Source organism: Myotis brandtii, unplaced genomic scaffold (genome assembly GCF_000412655.1).
Source record: "Myotis brandtii unplaced genomic scaffold, ASM41265v1 scaffold17, whole genome shotgun sequence".
NCBI lineage: Eukaryota > Metazoa > Chordata > Mammalia > Chiroptera > Vespertilionidae > Myotis > Myotis brandtii.
This window is the reverse complement of record NW_005356259.1, coordinates 5,233,140-5,251,909: the sequence shown is the minus strand read 5'-3', so window position 1 is coordinate 5,251,909 and position 18,770 is coordinate 5,233,140. Positions and strand designations below refer to the sequence as shown.

The 18,770-nt window shown below is 36.7% G+C and overlaps 1 long non-coding RNA gene across 2 annotated transcripts; it reads right to left on the bottom strand.

The window, feature by feature from the left end:
* Positions 1-2,800: 2,800 nt before the first annotated feature.
* Positions 2,801-18,764, bottom strand: LOC102255968. Of its 2 annotated transcripts, XR_001361411.1 has the most exons (4): positions 18,226-18,764; positions 14,537-14,617; positions 13,423-13,535; positions 2,801-2,906 (listed from the first exon to the last, which is right to left on the bottom strand). It is a non-coding gene; the product is annotated as an uncharacterized LOC102255968 (long non-coding RNA). The 2 variants fall into 2 exon arrangements; XR_001361412.1 differs by lacking the exon at positions 14,537-14,617.
* Between the last annotated feature and the right edge of the window lie 6 nt (positions 18,765-18,770).

Genomic DNA, 18,770 nt, shown 5'->3' with positions numbered 1-18,770 from the left:
GCCTGATCGCCCCCAACTGCCCTCCCCTGCCGGCCTGTTGCCCCTAACTGCCTCTGCCTCGTTCCCACCAGCATGGCTTTGTTTGGAAGGACATCCGGAAGGTCTCCTGGTCTAATTAGCATATTACTTTTATTAGTATAGATTATATAATTTATATGTGATATATTATACACTTTAGGATATATTTAATGGGATATATTAGGATCTATTGCCTAAGGAAGTGGAACTTGGATGAAGAGATTTAAGTAATGGGTTGAAGATAACTAGCATTGAGTACCCCAGGAAATATAGGTACATATACACACATATATGCACATACACACAGACAAACATACTCACACCAAGAAATTAACAGGATTCATCTGCATTACTCACAGATTTGAATGTTGAAATGTATTTAATAGTTTGGTAACTAAAAGACTGTGAAAGATCAATTCAAAATCACAATGAATTAAAGAACTATAATTTTTTTGAGATTTGATTATGTTAGGTATCATGAGTCTCTCAGATTAAGCCTTGAAAATGAATATTTTTACCAATTTTATTCATATTGTGTGAATTGTGACATACTTAGTTACATGAAGTAGAAGCCCAACTCTGTAGCTTAAACTTACAACAGCATTTTATTTTCCTCACATAACAAGAAGTGTGAAGGAAGGGAGTCTAGGTCCTTTCTGTCATTTGGCTCCATCATGATCACAGTGAAGTTTTATCTTCATGCTTGCTGAATCATAGAGGCAAGATGGCATCTCCCTTTTCCATTGTGCTAGAGGCTAGAAAAACAGAAAGGTACAAAAAGAGTATCTGTATTAGATAAACAAAAACATTCCCAGAAGTCTCTAGCAGATCCATACCTTTATCACATTGCCTAAACTTTTGTTACATGGTCATTCCTGACTGAAACAGGGTCTGAGAAGGTGAGTATTTTACCTGGGATCATGGCCAATCTGAAGAAAAAGGAGATAGTGGAGTACAACAGCTCTTGGGTAGGAGATTAGGGGTGTCTAATGATGCATGGAATTAAAAACAGTATTTTTAAGCAAATTTTCAGAGTAATGCTGAGTATCAATAACTATTTATTATAATATTCTTGAGGGTTTTATTTTTTCAGTCATTTGTTAATAATGAAATAATATACATAAATATTTTATATACTTCATCCTACATTATACTAGTGAGAATGAGATCATTATAGGCCATTAATGGCTTTTGTTTACTAAAATATTTATATATATAAACGGTGGTTTTAGGGTTCATGTTATGACCAATACTAAATTCTAAATCACAGGATCTAAAATATGGTAATTTTTATTATCTGTTTCAAATAACATTTCCTTAATGCCCACATACTGATAGAATACTATGTCCTAAATGAGTTCTTTAAGTTAAATGTGGAACACTTATTTTTAAGAAACTCTCTTGTGCTTTTTAATCTTTGATAGACTTAATATCTAAAACTCAGTATTTGACAAATCACTTTTTAAGGTATTAAAAGTGTTACCCCTTTAAAAACAAAAATTTTTCTGCACTTATAAAAATATTTCTTAATTGCATTCTATCTCCCACTAAACTGTAAATCTTATGTCCTCTACATTCCTCAAAAACAGTGAATGTTGATAATCAAGATGGACAGATTTTTCAAGGACATTCAGGTGGCAGGGGAGGAAAAGAGAGAGTAAAGACAGGATATCTGTCCTAAAGTTCTGTCTAAGTGGTAATCAAAGGTAAACATAATACCTTTTTGTGAATGCAAATCTAATATTAATTCATATCTAAAGTAATATATTACAGATTTATATCTAATTTCAAATCCTCTGTGAACTCAATTAGAATTCATTCTGCCTCATCTTACACATATTGGATACATTTTTTCAAATCTAATTCTGGTCCTGTTGATTTGAGTTGATTTGTGTTTTATAAACAGTCACATGCAAGTATGATAGAGTGTCAAATATATCACATGACATATGGGGTTTAGATAAAATATGACTTTATCAATTATGAAAAACACATTTAGAATCTTACATATAAGCATTTTACCCTTATCTGCTTATAACTATAGAATTTAGAAAGAATATATAGAAATAAAATTGAGAGAATAACCACATAAGAAATTTTTAAAAATCAAGAAAACTGAAAAATGTGTTCCATTGATACATGCACATATATAGATAAATGTATATTTTTGGTACATTGTATATAGATGGATATATAGATGTATGATGATACTGTGAAGGAAACCAATTGACAAAATTAAATCATTAAGTAACTTTTTTTTTTCTCATAATGTTCCTTATAATATGCTCTATAGGGTAATTCTTTTCCTTCCCCTAGATAACATCGTGGTTGGTCCCCAAAGCTCTCTTAAATAATAAATTCTCCTGGTACTTTTGTCACTTAAAACTATTTCACTTCTGAAACTGATAGGTGTAGCTAAAGCAATAATAAAAACTTCAAGCTTCATTCAAAATTAAAGCTTCTGCACTCAGCTAATCAGCTATGCAACAGAAGGCAGGCTTGCAGTATAAAGTATGGCTTGGATAGATACTCTTTCTACTTTCCCAACTTGTCTTTCTACCTCTTCACAATTGTTAACTTGCACTGTTTCTGACGATTCTAGGGTTCAAGAGGGTGAAGGGAGGAGAGGTGAGGGCACAGGAACGCTGCTGCAAGGCTTGTATTTGTGAGCTGCCATCACTGCTCTCTGGTTTGGCAGGTGTCACAGCTGACCCTTCTCTTTTTCCCTGCCAGAGGGTTTCAGTTCCTTGGAGGGCTCTTCAGACCATTTACTCATCTCCCCACTCATTGGTAGGCATCTCTCTCCTGCACTTGACTGGGATTTGGGTCTCAGGAGTCCATATCTTCACAGACTCTCTCTGTTGGGATCCGACTGCCTTTAGGCAGCCCTTTTGAATAAAGTCACTTAAGATGACTCCAGGTTAGCTTTCAGCCACATATGTGTGGTTCACACCTTCCCCATGTATCTTTGGTCCATTTTCAGATATGAATTGTTACTTAAAAAATATTTCTATGCTGTTGTCACAACTTATACTTTTCAATGTATACAGATCTGTTTTAATTAATTAAATTAAAATGAAGTTTAAAGCATCACTGAGTCATAGTTAATTTGAAATCATGAATGCTGACCATTAAAAAAAAAACTATGATGTGTGGTGAACACATCTACTGATTGGTAGAACATTTCAGATTGTTAAGATAGGCCAACATCCTTCTCTTTCAGAAGAAAACACAAAGAATCAATTGAGCAAGTTGTCACTGAACAGGGGCAGAGCAGAGCAAAGCCTTATGTGATCTAGTGTGGGATCTAGTGTCAAACATATGTGGGTTTGAGTTCAATCTCCACAATGTATTAATCACACAAAGTTGACTGAGTTTAACAAGGCAGTAATGTCAGTTTCTTCATCTATAAAATGGGAATAATAGCTCTAGCAATTACGTTAAGATGATTAAATAAAAATACAATACATATAGTGTTTATCACATTGTAGCTCCTTAATAATTGTTAATCTTGCCTTCTAACACTGGTCAACTCATTGTGTCCTTTTTTTTCATTTGGAAACATGTTATTTTTTTTGTCTAAAGTTTTACATATGTCTCCTTTTACCCCCTGATTGGCCACCCCCCTCCCCCTGAGCCATTCCCACCCCTGGCAAGCCCCCACTGCCCCAGTGTCTGTGTCCATTGGTTATGCTAATATGCATGCATACAAGTCCTTTGCTTGCTCTCTAACCCTCCACCTCCCCTGCCATTTGTCTCTGGATCCATTTTTGTTCATCAAATTATGTTGATCATTATATACCACATATGAGTGAGATCATGTGATATTGTTGTGTCCTTTTTTATTATATCACAGCTGTGGCTTCTTCAGGTATTTACTTTCTTTTCTATTATTTCTGAAATAAAAATTACACATATATATGTGTAAATATGTTTCACATTATTTTCAGGTCACTAAATTATAACAATGCAATAGTGAGCAAGTGTGTATATGATGTGTTATAATAGGAATCTTTGTTTTATTATACCACATAAAACAAACTTTAAAATATCAAACTATATTTTTCTAGATAAAGTGAATGAACCAGTAAAAATAAGTCTCTACTTCTATTGAATTAATCTTTGGGATTAGTAAACCAAGTAGAGAAGCTCTGGTTTTCAATGTAATAGGGAAGAGACAAACCATTAGAAAAAAAGTCCTCTATGACATGCTGTGAGAAAACTCTATAAGAATTTGAATATATACTCATAGGGCTTTTGTAATGCAAATCCTGATTATTTTTATGTTCCTAACTTCTCATCTTTTTCAAACAACTTATCCATGTTGGTAGCCAAATGATAAGCCATTGCTAAATGAAATGGCTAGTATTGCCTCTGTAGCTACTGTATTTATCCAAAGAGAACACATTAGTATTGTTCCTAAGTAAATAGAGTCACTACTTCCTTGTTTTATTCCTTTCATAAATATGCATTCAAAATTCTGGGTGTAATGAGTGCTTAATATGCTTTCACCATGCTGTTAAAAGCATTGGGAAGGATTAGGAGAAGCTTTTGTCTCAACCTTATTTTTCTATTCTAACAGATCCAAACGCACTGCAAGGGTCTAATCCAGTGGTTCTCAATCTTCCTAATGCCGCGACCGTTTAATACAGTTCCTCATGTTGTGGTGACCCCCAATTTCATCGTTACAAATTGAACATAATTAAAGCATAGTGATTAATCACAAAAACAATATGTAATTATACATGTGTTTTCCGATGGCGACCCCTGTGAAAGGGTCTTTCGACCCCCAAAGGGGTCGCGACCCACAGGTTGAGAACCGCTGGTCTAGTCTATAACACCTAGATGAGTAGTTCTAGAAAATATCTTCTCCAATACCTAAGATTCTAAGACATATTATGTTTAACTATTAAATCTATTTAGTGTGCTTTGCTCCATATGAATATTATTACTTTGTAGGCCCACTTTATGTAGACAACAACTATTTTCCCTTTAAAAATGTTAATGTGTTGCTCATAATAAGCCAAGATTTATTTCTTCTTATATTCTTATTACATATAAGTATATTTGAAATATCTCTATATATTTCCTATCTCTGTCCACTGAAAGGGCTTATCAGTAATGGTCCACCAATAGCAATAAACAAGCCAAATTACTGTATCTTGGTTTCTAAATATACCATTCTTCCCTAAAAGGAACAGGGTTCCTTGGGGAGGAAAGACAAATTCCAGAGCTGGGGAAGAAAGAGAACAGGATAAATTTGGAATATATTTTAAATATATATCATGAAGCAAGGAAGTATTTACATAATCAGTAGGACATGTGAAAGGGACAAGTGAAGCATCTTGAAAGAGCCTCTGCAGAAAAAATCTAGGACAATAAGAAGATTAAAATAAAAATTATATATTAGTAGTAAATTTTAACCCATCGATTAAATAACAACCTAGGTTTCCCTACTGATTCAAAGTTTTAAAACAATATCTAGGATTAAATGTAAAGGCGTGTGCATTTATTCATTAGTTTAGTTCATTCAATATATTTGTATCATGCAGTTCTACCACCAATGACTTCAAGGACAAACTGTAGGGTAAGATCCTCTCCCTGACTACATACAGATAAGGCTTAGAACAAATACCAATTACTTACGCAATTATCCCCTTAGACACTGAGCAAATGCCAACATATTGGGAACTTTCTGGGGGGAAAAAGCTTCAAGTATGCATTTGCAATTCCACAACTTTACTTTAATGCTATATATCTGTCATATATTTAAGTATGGTGCTGTCATTGTTCCCTGATAGAAATGACCTTTGACTTGGCTCCAAAAGGTCCATATCCTCCTCCCATCTTTCTGGCTACATCTCTCATAATTTCTCCTGGCAGCTCCTCATTCAGCTATTCTGCTTTGGCCAGGCACTTAGGAGTTGGAAAAGCCCTCAGGTTCCAAGTTAAGAATAGTTAAGTTCTGTTAAATAAAAGGTAATGAATGTCTCAAATACCACTCTACTACTCTAACTTAAAAAGATAAACCACAGAAAACATGCTATGGAATCATGATTTTAATTAAGTAGTAACTTGTATTCAATGCTAACATATTTAAAAGTAGACTGAAAATCTATAATAAATAATGGTAATAGAAAAACTGAATTGTGAGCTGTATATAAAAATTACTCAATCTTTTCACAATGTTTTCATGGGTATAGTTTGCATTAAATATGAATTATCATATTTCAACATTTTATTTTTTCAAAATGAAACAACAATAGACTTTCTACTGATTACAGAATATAGCTATAATACAGAGTTAGTTTATGGCTACTAATTAAAATATGTCATAAAAACTCTTCTGAAGATAAATGTTATAATATACAAATATATTTTGTTATAACAACAAAAAGATATCCATTAATTTATTTATTTAACAATGATTTGAGTATCTACTATATACTACTACTATATAGTATATAGTACTACTATTCTGGTCCATATGTACCCAAGGATGAATTAATAATGTTTCTGTCCTAAAGAAACTCAGTAGTGATAAAAGCAGATATGTAAATTAGTAATTGCAAAGTAGTTTATCAAGTGCACAAGACAACAGTAGCACAAAGACAACAGTAGAAGAAGGGAAGGCTTCCTAAAAGAGGGAATGCTTGAGATGAAGTTTAAGAGATGAGTCACAGCTTCTATGTCTCTGGATCTATTTTTGTCCAGCAGTTTATGGTGTTCATTATATTCCACAAATGAGTGAGATCATGTGAGGGCATGTGCTGGGGAAAGGAGGGGGAGGAAACGGCCGGGGAGAGGTCAATGGGGGAAAAAGGAGACATATGTAATATTTTACATAATAAAGAATAATAAAAAAAAGACACATCTCTAAGGTTTTCCCAAGTTTCTTATTGAGATTTAGTCATCCCACCTTGATATTGTCAAAACACAATTTTTAAACCTCTTGCATTACAGCTATGTCTGTATCTAAACTGAGTTTCTTGAGGTTAAATGCAAACTCTCATTCATCTCTGTGTCTTTAGGGATCATCACTGGGTAATGGGCTCTCAAAAAAAAGGAAAAAAAGGGGAAAAAAAGAGATGAGTCACAGTTTATCAGTCAAGAACAAATGAATGAGAGACTATCAAACCAAAGAAACAGCATATCCACAGTCACAGAGGCATGGATTAGCCTGGTGAATGATGAGGAGTCAGGGGAGAACTAAATTTTAATCAGGGTCTAATTTGTTAAAGGCCTTACAGATCTATGGGGTAGTATAATTTGAATGCACAAATTAATGAAAGTGATAATTGCCTAGTCTATGACATGTCAAGTTTCATACCACGTCAGGACCTAGACACCTCCCTTCCTTCTACCTGAAAAGTCCTTCCTTCAGATTTTTACACAATTGAATATTGTTACTCATTTAAGTCCTGACTTAAAAATCACCTTGTGGGGCAAAAACATACAATGAGATAAATGATGTTGGGAAAATTGGGAAGATACATTCAAATAAGTGAAACTAGACCACCTTCTTACATCACATACAATGAATTCCTAGAAGAAAATATAAGCAGTAAAATCTCTGACATTTCTCTCAGTAATATTTCCTTCTGATATATCTCCTCAGGCAAGGGAAACAAAAGAAAAATAAACAAATGGGACTACATCAAACTAAGAAGTTTTTGTACAGCAAAGGAAATCACCAATAAAATGAAAAGACAACCTACTGAATGGGAGAAGATATTTGTCAATGATAGACCTAATAAGCAGCTAATTTCCAAAATTTCTAAGAACTTATTTTACTCAATACCAAAAAACCAACAATCCAATTAAAAAATGGGCAGAGTACCTGAATAGGCACTTCTTCAAAGAAAAGAAACAGAGGCCAACAGATATATGAAAACATGCTCCACAGTTACTAATCATCAGAGATATGCAAATTAAGACCGCAATGAGATATCACCTCACACCTGTCATGATGGCTATCCTATCTAATAAAAGACTAATATGCAAATTAACCACCACTCCGCAACAAAGATGGCAGTGCCCATAGGGGCTGGGGTGGGATGCTGGCGGCGTCGCCCAAGCAACGCGAGCCCAGCAGGCAAGCACAGCCGCAGGCAGCACCCAGCGACTGGGAGCAGGCAAGCATGGCCCGCAGGCAGCACCCAGCAGGGCCTGCTTGCCCATCACCATGGTGTGGAGCAGGCAGGCCCCGCAGAGAGCAGAGAACCATGGGGAGTAGGCCTAAGCCGTCAGTAGGACATCAGAGAACCACGGGGAGTGGGCCTAAGCCGTCAGTAGGACATCCCCTGAGGGCTCCCGGATTGGAGAGGGTGCAGGTCAGGCTGAGGGACGCCCCACCCCCCCGGGAAAGAATTTCGTGCACCGGGCCTCTAGTCATCAATAAATACACAAACAAAACAAGTACTAGCTAGGATGTGGAGAAAAGGGACCCCTGGTGCACTGTTGGTGGAATGCAGATTGGTGCAGCAACTATGGAAAACAGTATGGAGGATCCTCAAAAAATAAAAAAATGAAACTGCCTTATGACCCACTTCTGGGTATATGAAGAAACCCAAACAGTAATTCCAAAGGGTATATGCCCCCCTATGTTCATTGCAGTGTTATTTACAATAGCCAAACTATGAAAGCAACCAAAGTGCCCACGAATAGATGAGTGGATAAAAAAGTTGTGGTACATATATTAAAGGGAAAAAAATCTGCCATAAAAAGGATGAAATCTTACCATTTGCAGCAAAATGGATGGAATTAGAGGGTATTATGCTAAGTGAAATAAGTCAGTTAGAGAAAGACAAATACCATATGATTTCACTTATATGTGAAGTCTAAAGAACAAAATAAACTGAATTGAGGCAGACTCATAAGCACAGAGAACAAACTGATGGTTGCTGAAGGAGAGGGGGGTTTGGAAGTCTGGGTAAAGGGATTGGGAAGTACAGATTGGTAACTGCAAGATAGTCATGAGGAAGTAAGGTATAGCATAGGGAATACTGTCAATAATATTGTAATGGCTATTTGTGGTGCCAGGTGGGCACTGGAAATATCAGGGGAATACTTTGTAAAGATTTGATTATCTGGTTATTATGCTTTACACCTGAAACTAACACAAAATAATGAAGAATGTATACTGTAATTGAAAAATAAATTTTAAAGTTATTTAAAAATATCGCTTCTTAGGAGAGGCCTATCCATACCACCCAAGTAAAGTAGTACCCGCCCTACCACCACACCCACTTGTTAGTATTCTATTTCCTTTGTTTATAAACCAATAGATATATTAGAAACACAGAATAAATACCAATTGTACAATTTTATGTATCATACCCATATCCCCTTGATGTTTAATCTCTTTATTCTTATAAGCTAGACTGAGAAAATCATGGAAATTGCTAAGCAATGTTTGGTGCAGTACATACTCTAGAGCAGCGGTAAGACAAATACCAGTCGCGACCCCTTTGGGGGTCGAACGACCCTTTCACAGGGGTCGCCTAAGACCATCGGAAAACACATATATAATTACATATTGTTTTTGTGATTAATCACTATGCTTTAATTATGTTCAATTTGTAACAATGAAAATACATCCTGCATATCAAATATTTACTTTATGATTCATAACAGTAGCAAAATTACAGTTATGAAGTAGCAACGAAAATAATTTTATGGTTGGGGGTCACCACAACATGAGGAACTGTATTAAAGGGTCGCAGCATTAGGAAGGTTGAGAACCACTGCTCTAGAGATTTGTTAGTTGGCAATCTTCCCTTTATCCTGTAATGAATGTATTTTGTTCACTAGTAGCCATATGAGTGTGACTAAAGCAGAAAATACCCTTTCAGAGACATTTGCATTCTATTATCTCAAAAGGATAAGTCTCTAAGGCAAAATTATCAGGCAATATGACAAGACATAGTGAAGCATCTGGAAAGAGCAGAAAAGATGTTTTTGGCCCTTTAAATCATACCTTATGTGCAAATCTACCAACCCTTGAGGAGAGACCTATATTTGTCTCCAGAGAAAAGGACTATGAAGTAAATCTCCATTAGTACTGGGAAAACTTAAAATTCTTTTATTTAGCTTCCTGCTAAAATGGGAGCTTCAGAGAATGTTTATAGGTAAACATAAAATGACATCCTTTAAAATATTTTCTAGCCTTAAAGATGCAAATGCAGTGTTTGTTCTTCTTGAGGTCTGTACAGTGTTTGAATGAGTCCCTAACCTCCTGCAGTTACATGATCAAACAGACTGAGTATATAGAAGCCTTTACCTTTTCAACACCTATTGTTATTTAAGAAAACATTTCCTTATTTCTAGTTCTCCTATCAAGACACTTGTGACAATATAAATAATATTTTAAATACAGCCTAAAGTAAAAAAAAACATAATAGCATTATGTCCTCAAAATTTTGAAATTTTAGTAAAATGGCTGTTATTATACTATAAAATACTTCGATATATGCAAATTATGTAAGACTCACAATCGGATGAAATTAATCTAAATCTAGACCATATATAACTAGTAATTGACCAATATCACAACCAATACTAAGTGTAGGTAAAATATTCATAATTGTCATTAAATAACATGGGTTAAAATGTATCGTACATTTATATAAAATTTTCGATTATATTTATTAATAGTATATTTCTATTTATACAAAGTGTATTGTACATTAAGTATGCTGATTAAGTTTGAATTATAAATTTACAATATTAAGTTGCGGTAGTGGTCTTCAAATATCTGATAGTTTTGGGGTCAGTAAATTATTAAAGAAAAGGCTTAGAAGAAGTTTAGAAAAAGGATCATAATACAAAATTATTATGAGGCAACAATCTGAGCAGTTGATCGGAAGAACATATTTTAAATACTGAGTGCTCATGAGAGGGAAGTAATAAACCTATTTTGTGTGTCCCGGTCAAGCCAGATGTGGAGAATGTGTTAAAAGAGCATTTGCAAACTGAAGCGACACTTTAAGATACTAAACAAAATGATGGAAGCCTGGTCTTTGAGTATTCATTGCAGACACAGGAAAACAATGATGGCATTAATGACTAATGATTAAGCTAACATGGATCCACAACAAACAAGTTACGCTTTATAAGTAAAAATGTGCATTTTTAAATTTGACTTATTTATGAAGCTAGACTAGTTTCATGTTATAACTTCTTTTTCTTGATGTCCTAATTTTTGTTTTATATAGTTTCTGGAGTTCATTTTTCTCCTCTTTGGAAAATCATGATAGTTTTGCTTTTCACCCATCTTCTACTGAATCTCTTAATGTCCACTTTTTTTCAGAGATTACAGACAATGGCTTGCCTGACTTCCTGATTCTTTTATTGCTCTAGGACCTGACAGAAGTTGAAAAATTAAAATCTTCTGAAGCAATTAAATGATTTCAAGTTATCCCATGTCTCATCTTAAACTACAATTTTCTTTTAAAGAAATTTGTCCGCCCCTTTTCGTGCTTAAAATTATTCCTCTTGATAGATAAAATGTTATATAATTATCTTTAATACGTTAATACCTTCCCAGATGGCAAACTTCTTGCTGTTCTTGATCTTTTAAGATACACTTTTAAATTCTGGATTTACTTTACTGGTATTAGTTGATTCTGTGCTTAGTAGATCTAGTTAACCCTTTCATATTCATTGTAGTTATGTGTCTTCATTTTTTCTGCTATTGTATTTTCTGTCATTCATTCAACTTCTGTGAGGAATACAAACTAGAAGCTATGCTCTCATGACCCGGCCAGCAGTGATGCTGTGATACGACTAGAATGTTATAATACAAGGCAGAAAAAAATGTGATGAAAAGGATCAGGTACCATTTCAATGGAGTTCATCAGATAAGATTACTATTAGCTGATTATGTATAGATAAAAAACTTTACATAAGTAAAAGGTTTATTTAAGCTGGACTTTCAAAGAATCTCTTTAATGGATCTATAAGTTACATGAAATTATATGTAATATTTGGAAGATACATGTACATATGCATTTGTGGTAGAGAGAGAAGGGTGGGATAAGATCACTAGTATTCATCGTATTTTGAAAGACATCTATAACACTCAAAATGGTTAAAAACATATCATGCCACACAGAATAGTGTTTGAAAAAGTTTTCAAAATCATTAAAATAAGTATGATCAGAATTACATTCTCATTGTCACCAAATGTTCATTAGCATTTTCTGCTTCTCAATCATCTGGATAAGAAACATGATGAACTTTTCTTTGAATTTTTTTGAAATATGCTTTCCAAAGACTAGAAAATACATCTGACTATTCCTCACTATTTTAAAACAGAATATGTTCACTTTCTTTCCATAACTTCCTTTACACCTACAAGATTTTTCACCACTGACAAAAAATAAGCCCATGATAATACTGTCCCTTTGTTGATTCTTTTGCATCCTTGTAATAAAAACTGTTGTCATTTTAAATCAATAACAAAAGGACAGAAATAATAGGCAGGATTAGAATATGGGCAGTAGACATCATATTAAAAATACATGTAGAATACTTTGAATTTATTATAGCATTTATAATGAAAATTAATGGGAAACTGAAGACAAAATAAGAGGAGCTATAGGGAAAAAAGATAAATTAAGCTCCCCATTTGGAAAACAGAAGGAATAAATCATAGGAAAAAATACAAGTAGTTAGAAAAGTAAGAAATAGTGTTTTGGAGATGGAATTCTCTATAAGGATAAAGGCATGAAAAAATGGTAAGATGGTTTTAAAAGATTTAGAATCATAAAGTAAAAAGTGGCACCAATAGAACACAAATAAAAAGGGAGTGATAAATATAGCTACTTGATGGCATGAACTCAAAGTACCAGAATTTTTGAAACCTTTAAAAAAATCTAGTAAGGAAGTGTATAAAAGGTATGAGAATATCTTTTTGAGATCAGTAGAATATGAAGTGATGATAAAAGATTGACAAGCACCAAATAAGTAACAGGCAAAAACATAAAACTGAAATATAAATTCAGATATTGACATTCAGGAAGTATGACTATGTAACACTGCATAAGAAGCATACATTTCCAGATCCAAACAATGTTATTTTGTTCTATTTTGTGCATTTGCCGAATAAGGTAACAAAAGCATAAAGAGGTCTTACTCATTATCATTTACATAAAATATTGCAATGATTTTAAAGTCAAAGAACCAAAAAATATTTTCTTGTCTTATTGAGCTGGTCAAATTCCTCCACATCTTGTGAACTCTGTAGTTTAGATGGGGCAATGATTTAAATGATTTTTCAGTTCTTTCCCCACTTTGTATATATTGCATGTCCATGAATTTCACAGAAAGAGGTACGTGCAGAAATTTCTAGCAACTGAAATGATCTAATAATCAGATAGATTTTAAATAGTCAAATTTTACCTTTCCTCAGATTGTTTGCACAGGGCTAGGTGACGAACTGACTGCTGTTTGAGTAAGTTCCTGAGTTGCACAGACATTGGACCAGATATTACCTCTCAATACTACGACCAATACTGAAAAATAGTAAAATAGTTCTATGAAATGCAGAAGCACAACCAATGAACATTAATTCTAGACTAAAATGAAACAGTTCTGATTCTTCCAGGCTAATTTAATTGACATAAACCCAAGATTTACAATCACTACAATATTTAAGATTTTGAGGTAAAGAAAATTAGCACTATAATGTAATTTGATAAAATACCAAATAAAATATACAATTCTGTGCATGTGTTTGGTGGAGTCTAATCCCCTAAACCTACTACTGAGGAACATCAAGAGGCAAAGGGAAATTAAGGTTACAGATGGAACTAAAATGGATAATCATCGGATTTTAAAATAAGGAGACTATTTGGGTGGGCCTGATAGAGAGTCCTGAAAATTGGAGGAGGGAGGCAGGGGAGTCAGTATCAGTGATAAAATATGAGCAGGATTGACCTGCTGTTGCTGGCTTTGAAGACAGAATAAGGGGGCCACAAACCAAAGAGTTCAGGTGGCCTCTGAGGGCAGGAAAGTGCAAGAAACAGAACTCTCTCCTAGAGATCCAGAAGGAACATAGTCTCTCCTATGTCTTAATTTTAGCCCAACAAGACTTATTTTGCACTTATGGCCTCCACAACTGTAGATAATAAATTTATTTTAAAACACCAAATCTATGGTAGTTTGTTATAGAAGCAATAGGAAAAATATAAATATCCAATTCAACCTTAGCATGAAGAAAGCCCTTGCCTGAAAATCACATTGGACATTTACACTCTACTAAAATGTGGGACATGTCTTCATACTTCTGGTCAGGTAGGTCTCTGATGGGGGTGCACCATGCTTTGGTCTTACTGCCTATGGCCCTTATTATTTATCCTCAAACACAGAGATCTTATAGGGATGCAATATTCTGTCCATCGATCAATTGCAGCATCTTGTGTCCACTTCTACTTAGATAGTTAATTAAAACTCAGTATTAGGTTCTTTAAAAGTAACACTGCATTAGGAATGGGAACTTTAGAGTCACACAGACATGGATCAGATCAAAACTCCTTCCTTTTATTGGGAGAGTAACTTTGGGCAGTTTAAAACACCCGAACCTCCGTTTCTTGGTCTGTAAAAAGGAATAGTAATGTTGTAGGTCAGGATCCCCAGAATCAGACCCTAAGATGAGGATTGCGTGCACATGATTTATTAAGGAGATGCCTCCAGGAAAAAATACCTAAGTTACCAGAGTAAACAAGATATGGAGGGAAGTGATTTCAGGCAAAACCCTCGCATCAGCATGATCCTGCAGGGGAGCTTTGGGGTATAAATGACATCTCAAGTTTTCTTGCTATTCGAGGCAATAGGGCTGGGCTTTTCTGCTCTGTAGGGCAGTCCTTGGGAAAGGTGCACTGGGAGGAAAGTTAACTCCCAGATGGTTCTCTCTGGCTGTCTGTGCCTGAAGGCAAAGTGAATCCAGGAGCTTTTGGGCAATCTTCCAAAGAGTGGCAGGGGATGGCTGTGAGAAATAAAAGAACACAGAAGCTGGGGGAAGGGCACCCAGACCCAATCGGAGGGATCCACGGGGATGGGGTAGAATCTCCCACAAGCATTTACCTCAGAGAACTCTTCTAAAGACTGAATGCACACATGCTTTTCTTTCTTGAGCATTTAAGACTCCTAAACTATTTTTCTTTTGGAATAGCATGCAATATCTAGTGCCATGCTTTACACATAGAGTGCTCAGCAATGAAATAATTCTTTCTTGACACAGACATTATACCCAGAAAGGGTACAGGAGACAAAATAAGAATAAAGCAAATATGAAGGATACCAGACTAGAAAGTAAACAAATTAGTCTGAATCTAGCATTTCAAAATGTTTGTAATTGTAGTTGTATTTTTCATAGAGCTGGAAACTTGAACTACTTGAGACTAGAAATTATTTTTATCTTTCAAAAGCTAGGCAAAGTCAACTAACCAACCAGCCAACCAACCAACCAATAATATATTTATTTGATGAGAATAAATCCTAGAGAAAATGCTGCTTTTACCCCCCAGGAAACAAACTAAGTACCAGAATGCATGCAATTTTTTTCTTAAAGAAAATCTTCTTCTTTGCTACCCTCTGTTCCTATACTGATAATTAACACCTTTACTTGTGATAGCACTTTACAGGTTTAAAGTGCACTCACATTTAAATGCAATTAAAGTGCTTTCAAATTTTACATGATGCTCACAAAACCTTGTCATACATTTTTTAAGAAACTTTACATGATGCTCACAAAACCTTGTCATACATTTTTTTTAAGAAACTATTAGGCTTTTTTAAAAAAAATATATTTTATTGATTTTTTACAGAGAGGAAGGGAGAGAGATAGAGAGTCAGAAACATCGATGAGAGAGAAACATCGATCAGCTGCCTCCTGCACATCTCCCACTGGGAATGTGCCCGCAACCCAGGTACATGCCCTTGACCAGAATCGAACCCAGGACCCCTCAGTCCGCAGGCCGACGCTCTATCCACTGAGCCAAACCGGTTTCGGCATTGTCATACATTTTTTACAAATGAGGGGACAAGCTCTGGGAGTTTAAGTGACTTAGTCAAGTTTGCACAGCTACAGACAGGATGCCAACTTCTGACTCCAGGGACAAAATTCTACTCAGTGTTCTACATGATCTACATGATCTCTTTAGCCTTGTATCAGTCAAGGGCCAGTCAGGAGACAGAAATCAGGAGAAATCTATAATAAAAAAAGAGTCATATGCTAATTAGACTGGACATCCTTCCGGACAATCTTCCATCTTCCGGATGAAGCCCGAGCTGCCAGGGAAGCCAGAGTCCCGGGTGCCTCCAGGGGTGTGGGATAATTTAAAAGAATTCCCCAATCCCCACCCATGTTCTCATTGGGAATAATGTGCCTGCAGCCCACTTGATGGCCAAAAAATTGGTTGAGGTGTCACAGACTGGGCTGGTGAGGAAACCACCAGCGGGGGTGCCAGTGAAATGTGCTAGGAAACTACCCCCTTGGACTCCAGCAAGGCTTACTGGGAAGCCACACACTAGAGAACTCGCTGAACTTACTGGAGGGTGTAAAACACTGGTTTCTTGCCCATCACTGGCCAGAAAGCCACCCACCACTACACCATAGAAGCAAGAAGAAAAGCACTGGGACCAAGAAGAGAAGTCCCCTTTTTATGTAGGGTCCCTCTGGCACCTTCTACTGACAAGTCCTAACACTATACCAACTAACATCAAAGAAATGTTCATAGGTTCTAACTCTAATATCACAACTTAGGGCAAAGAAGATGAATTAGGAGCCGAGAAACACCAATTAGCTGACACACCCCTCAATGACTTTCTTGGATTCTTGAGGGTAAAACGCTTTTATTCCAAACTCCTGTTCCATTTGTTTTGCTTTTTCCTAATTACCCCTACAATAAAACGCAGACCAAACCTTTGGGAACACTGGTATGTCACATTGTAAGTGCAAGGGGAGAAGGACAATGCAGTGATTGAGACCAGGTCTGGAGCTAAAATACTTGAGTGCAAATACTAGTTTCCCCACTGACTAAATTTTCAGGCTTGCAAAAGTTAATTTTCTTATCTATAAAAGGGGATGGTAAGAGTACCTTCTTTATTAAGATGTCAGGAGAAATAAATTAATATATATTTTACACATTGTAAGTGCAAGGGGAGAAGGACAATGCAGTGATTGAGACCAGGTCTGGAGCTAAAATACTTGAGTGCAAATACTAGTTTCCCCACTGACTAAATTTTCAGGCTTGCAAAAGTTAATTTTCTTATCTATAAAAGGGGATGGTAAGAGTACCTTCTTTATTAAGATGTCAGGAGAAATAAATTAATATATATATAAAGCCTATAGGGTAACGTCTAGCATGCAGTTAGAACTTGATAAATACTAGTATTGCCCATACATGTTAGTCTATAATTGGTGTTTAAAAATAACTATTTAGTTCTTATTATCAATTTCCTCTTGGGATTGTGTCTTATAACGCTAAAAGCCAACGTCTTTGGGCATTGCCTGTAGCTCTGGTTTCAGATCCTGGCACCGCCCCTGGCTCACTGAATAATCCCCATCAGTGGCAGCCAACTCACTGGGGATTTGGTTTCTCAAGTGAAAAGAGACACATGGTTAAACAAATCATCTCTCTTTCATATCTCTTCCAGTTCTGACTAAATCTGATTCACCTTTTTCCCCAAATAATGAGTTACACTTGAGAGGGGAAAAAGGAAGGAAATTAACATTTTAAGTGCTACCCACCTGTGTCAGGCAAGCACTTTGCATGCATTAACCTGATTTCATTCTTATCCCGGGATTAGTACTTCCAACCCTAGTTAACCAATACGGAAACTGATGCTCGGAAAGGTCAAGCAAAACACTGAAGATCACACTCTTGCTAAGTAGCAGGGCCTGAAACCAAACCCGGCCTTTCTGTTTGGGTTGACAAAACATTTCTAACTATCCCGCTTGCCTCCCACACCATCTTCATCTCAGACATCAAGATTCCTAACTGCTCACTGCTTTTCACGCGTTAAGGAGATGAGTAGGTGTGCGACTTCTTTTCTGTCTTAAAGTTATCATTTGAAAGTAAAGCAAGTGCAAATCATTTACCAGTCACAAAAATGCTGAAAATCACCCCTAACAGCTCACAGGAAATTGGCGGCTGAGTGGAAATCGGCAGCCCTCCAGCATCCGTGCGCCCCTGGCCTCACCTCTCCTCCTGGCCGAGAACCTGCTGGAGGTTAAGGAGCCTGGTGGCGGCCCGCGAGCTGAGATCCGGCCCCGATGGGCCGCAGTGTCCACCCTCGGAGCCTTCTTCTCCTTCTCTGCAGCAGGAGGTGGTCGGGCCAGGTCCTCTTAAGGTTTCTTCCCAAGTTACAAGTCCGAGTCGGAGGGCTTTCCAGGGCCAGGGCGTGGGTTAAACTGTCCATTTCTCCGAGGAGGCTGCTCATCGCACCCCTTTCCCCAGCCCCTTTCCGCTCCTCCAACAAGGAAACCTGAAGCCCCTTCCCTCGCTCCCGGGAATCGCCTTTCACCAGACATTCCGCCCTGCGCTCAGGCCCCGTCCCGGGGAAAGGGGTGCAGCTTTGCCGTCCCCCCTCTGGCGCCCAGCCTGCAGCTCTCGAACTTTCTGCCCCTCGGGGGGGAATTCTGAGAACTCTGCCTCGAGTCCGGCTGGAAACCGGAAGAGTCGAAACCTCTGCACTGCGAACCCCTCCGCCGGCCTCCCCGGCTCCCCGCGCCCTGCAGGCCCCCG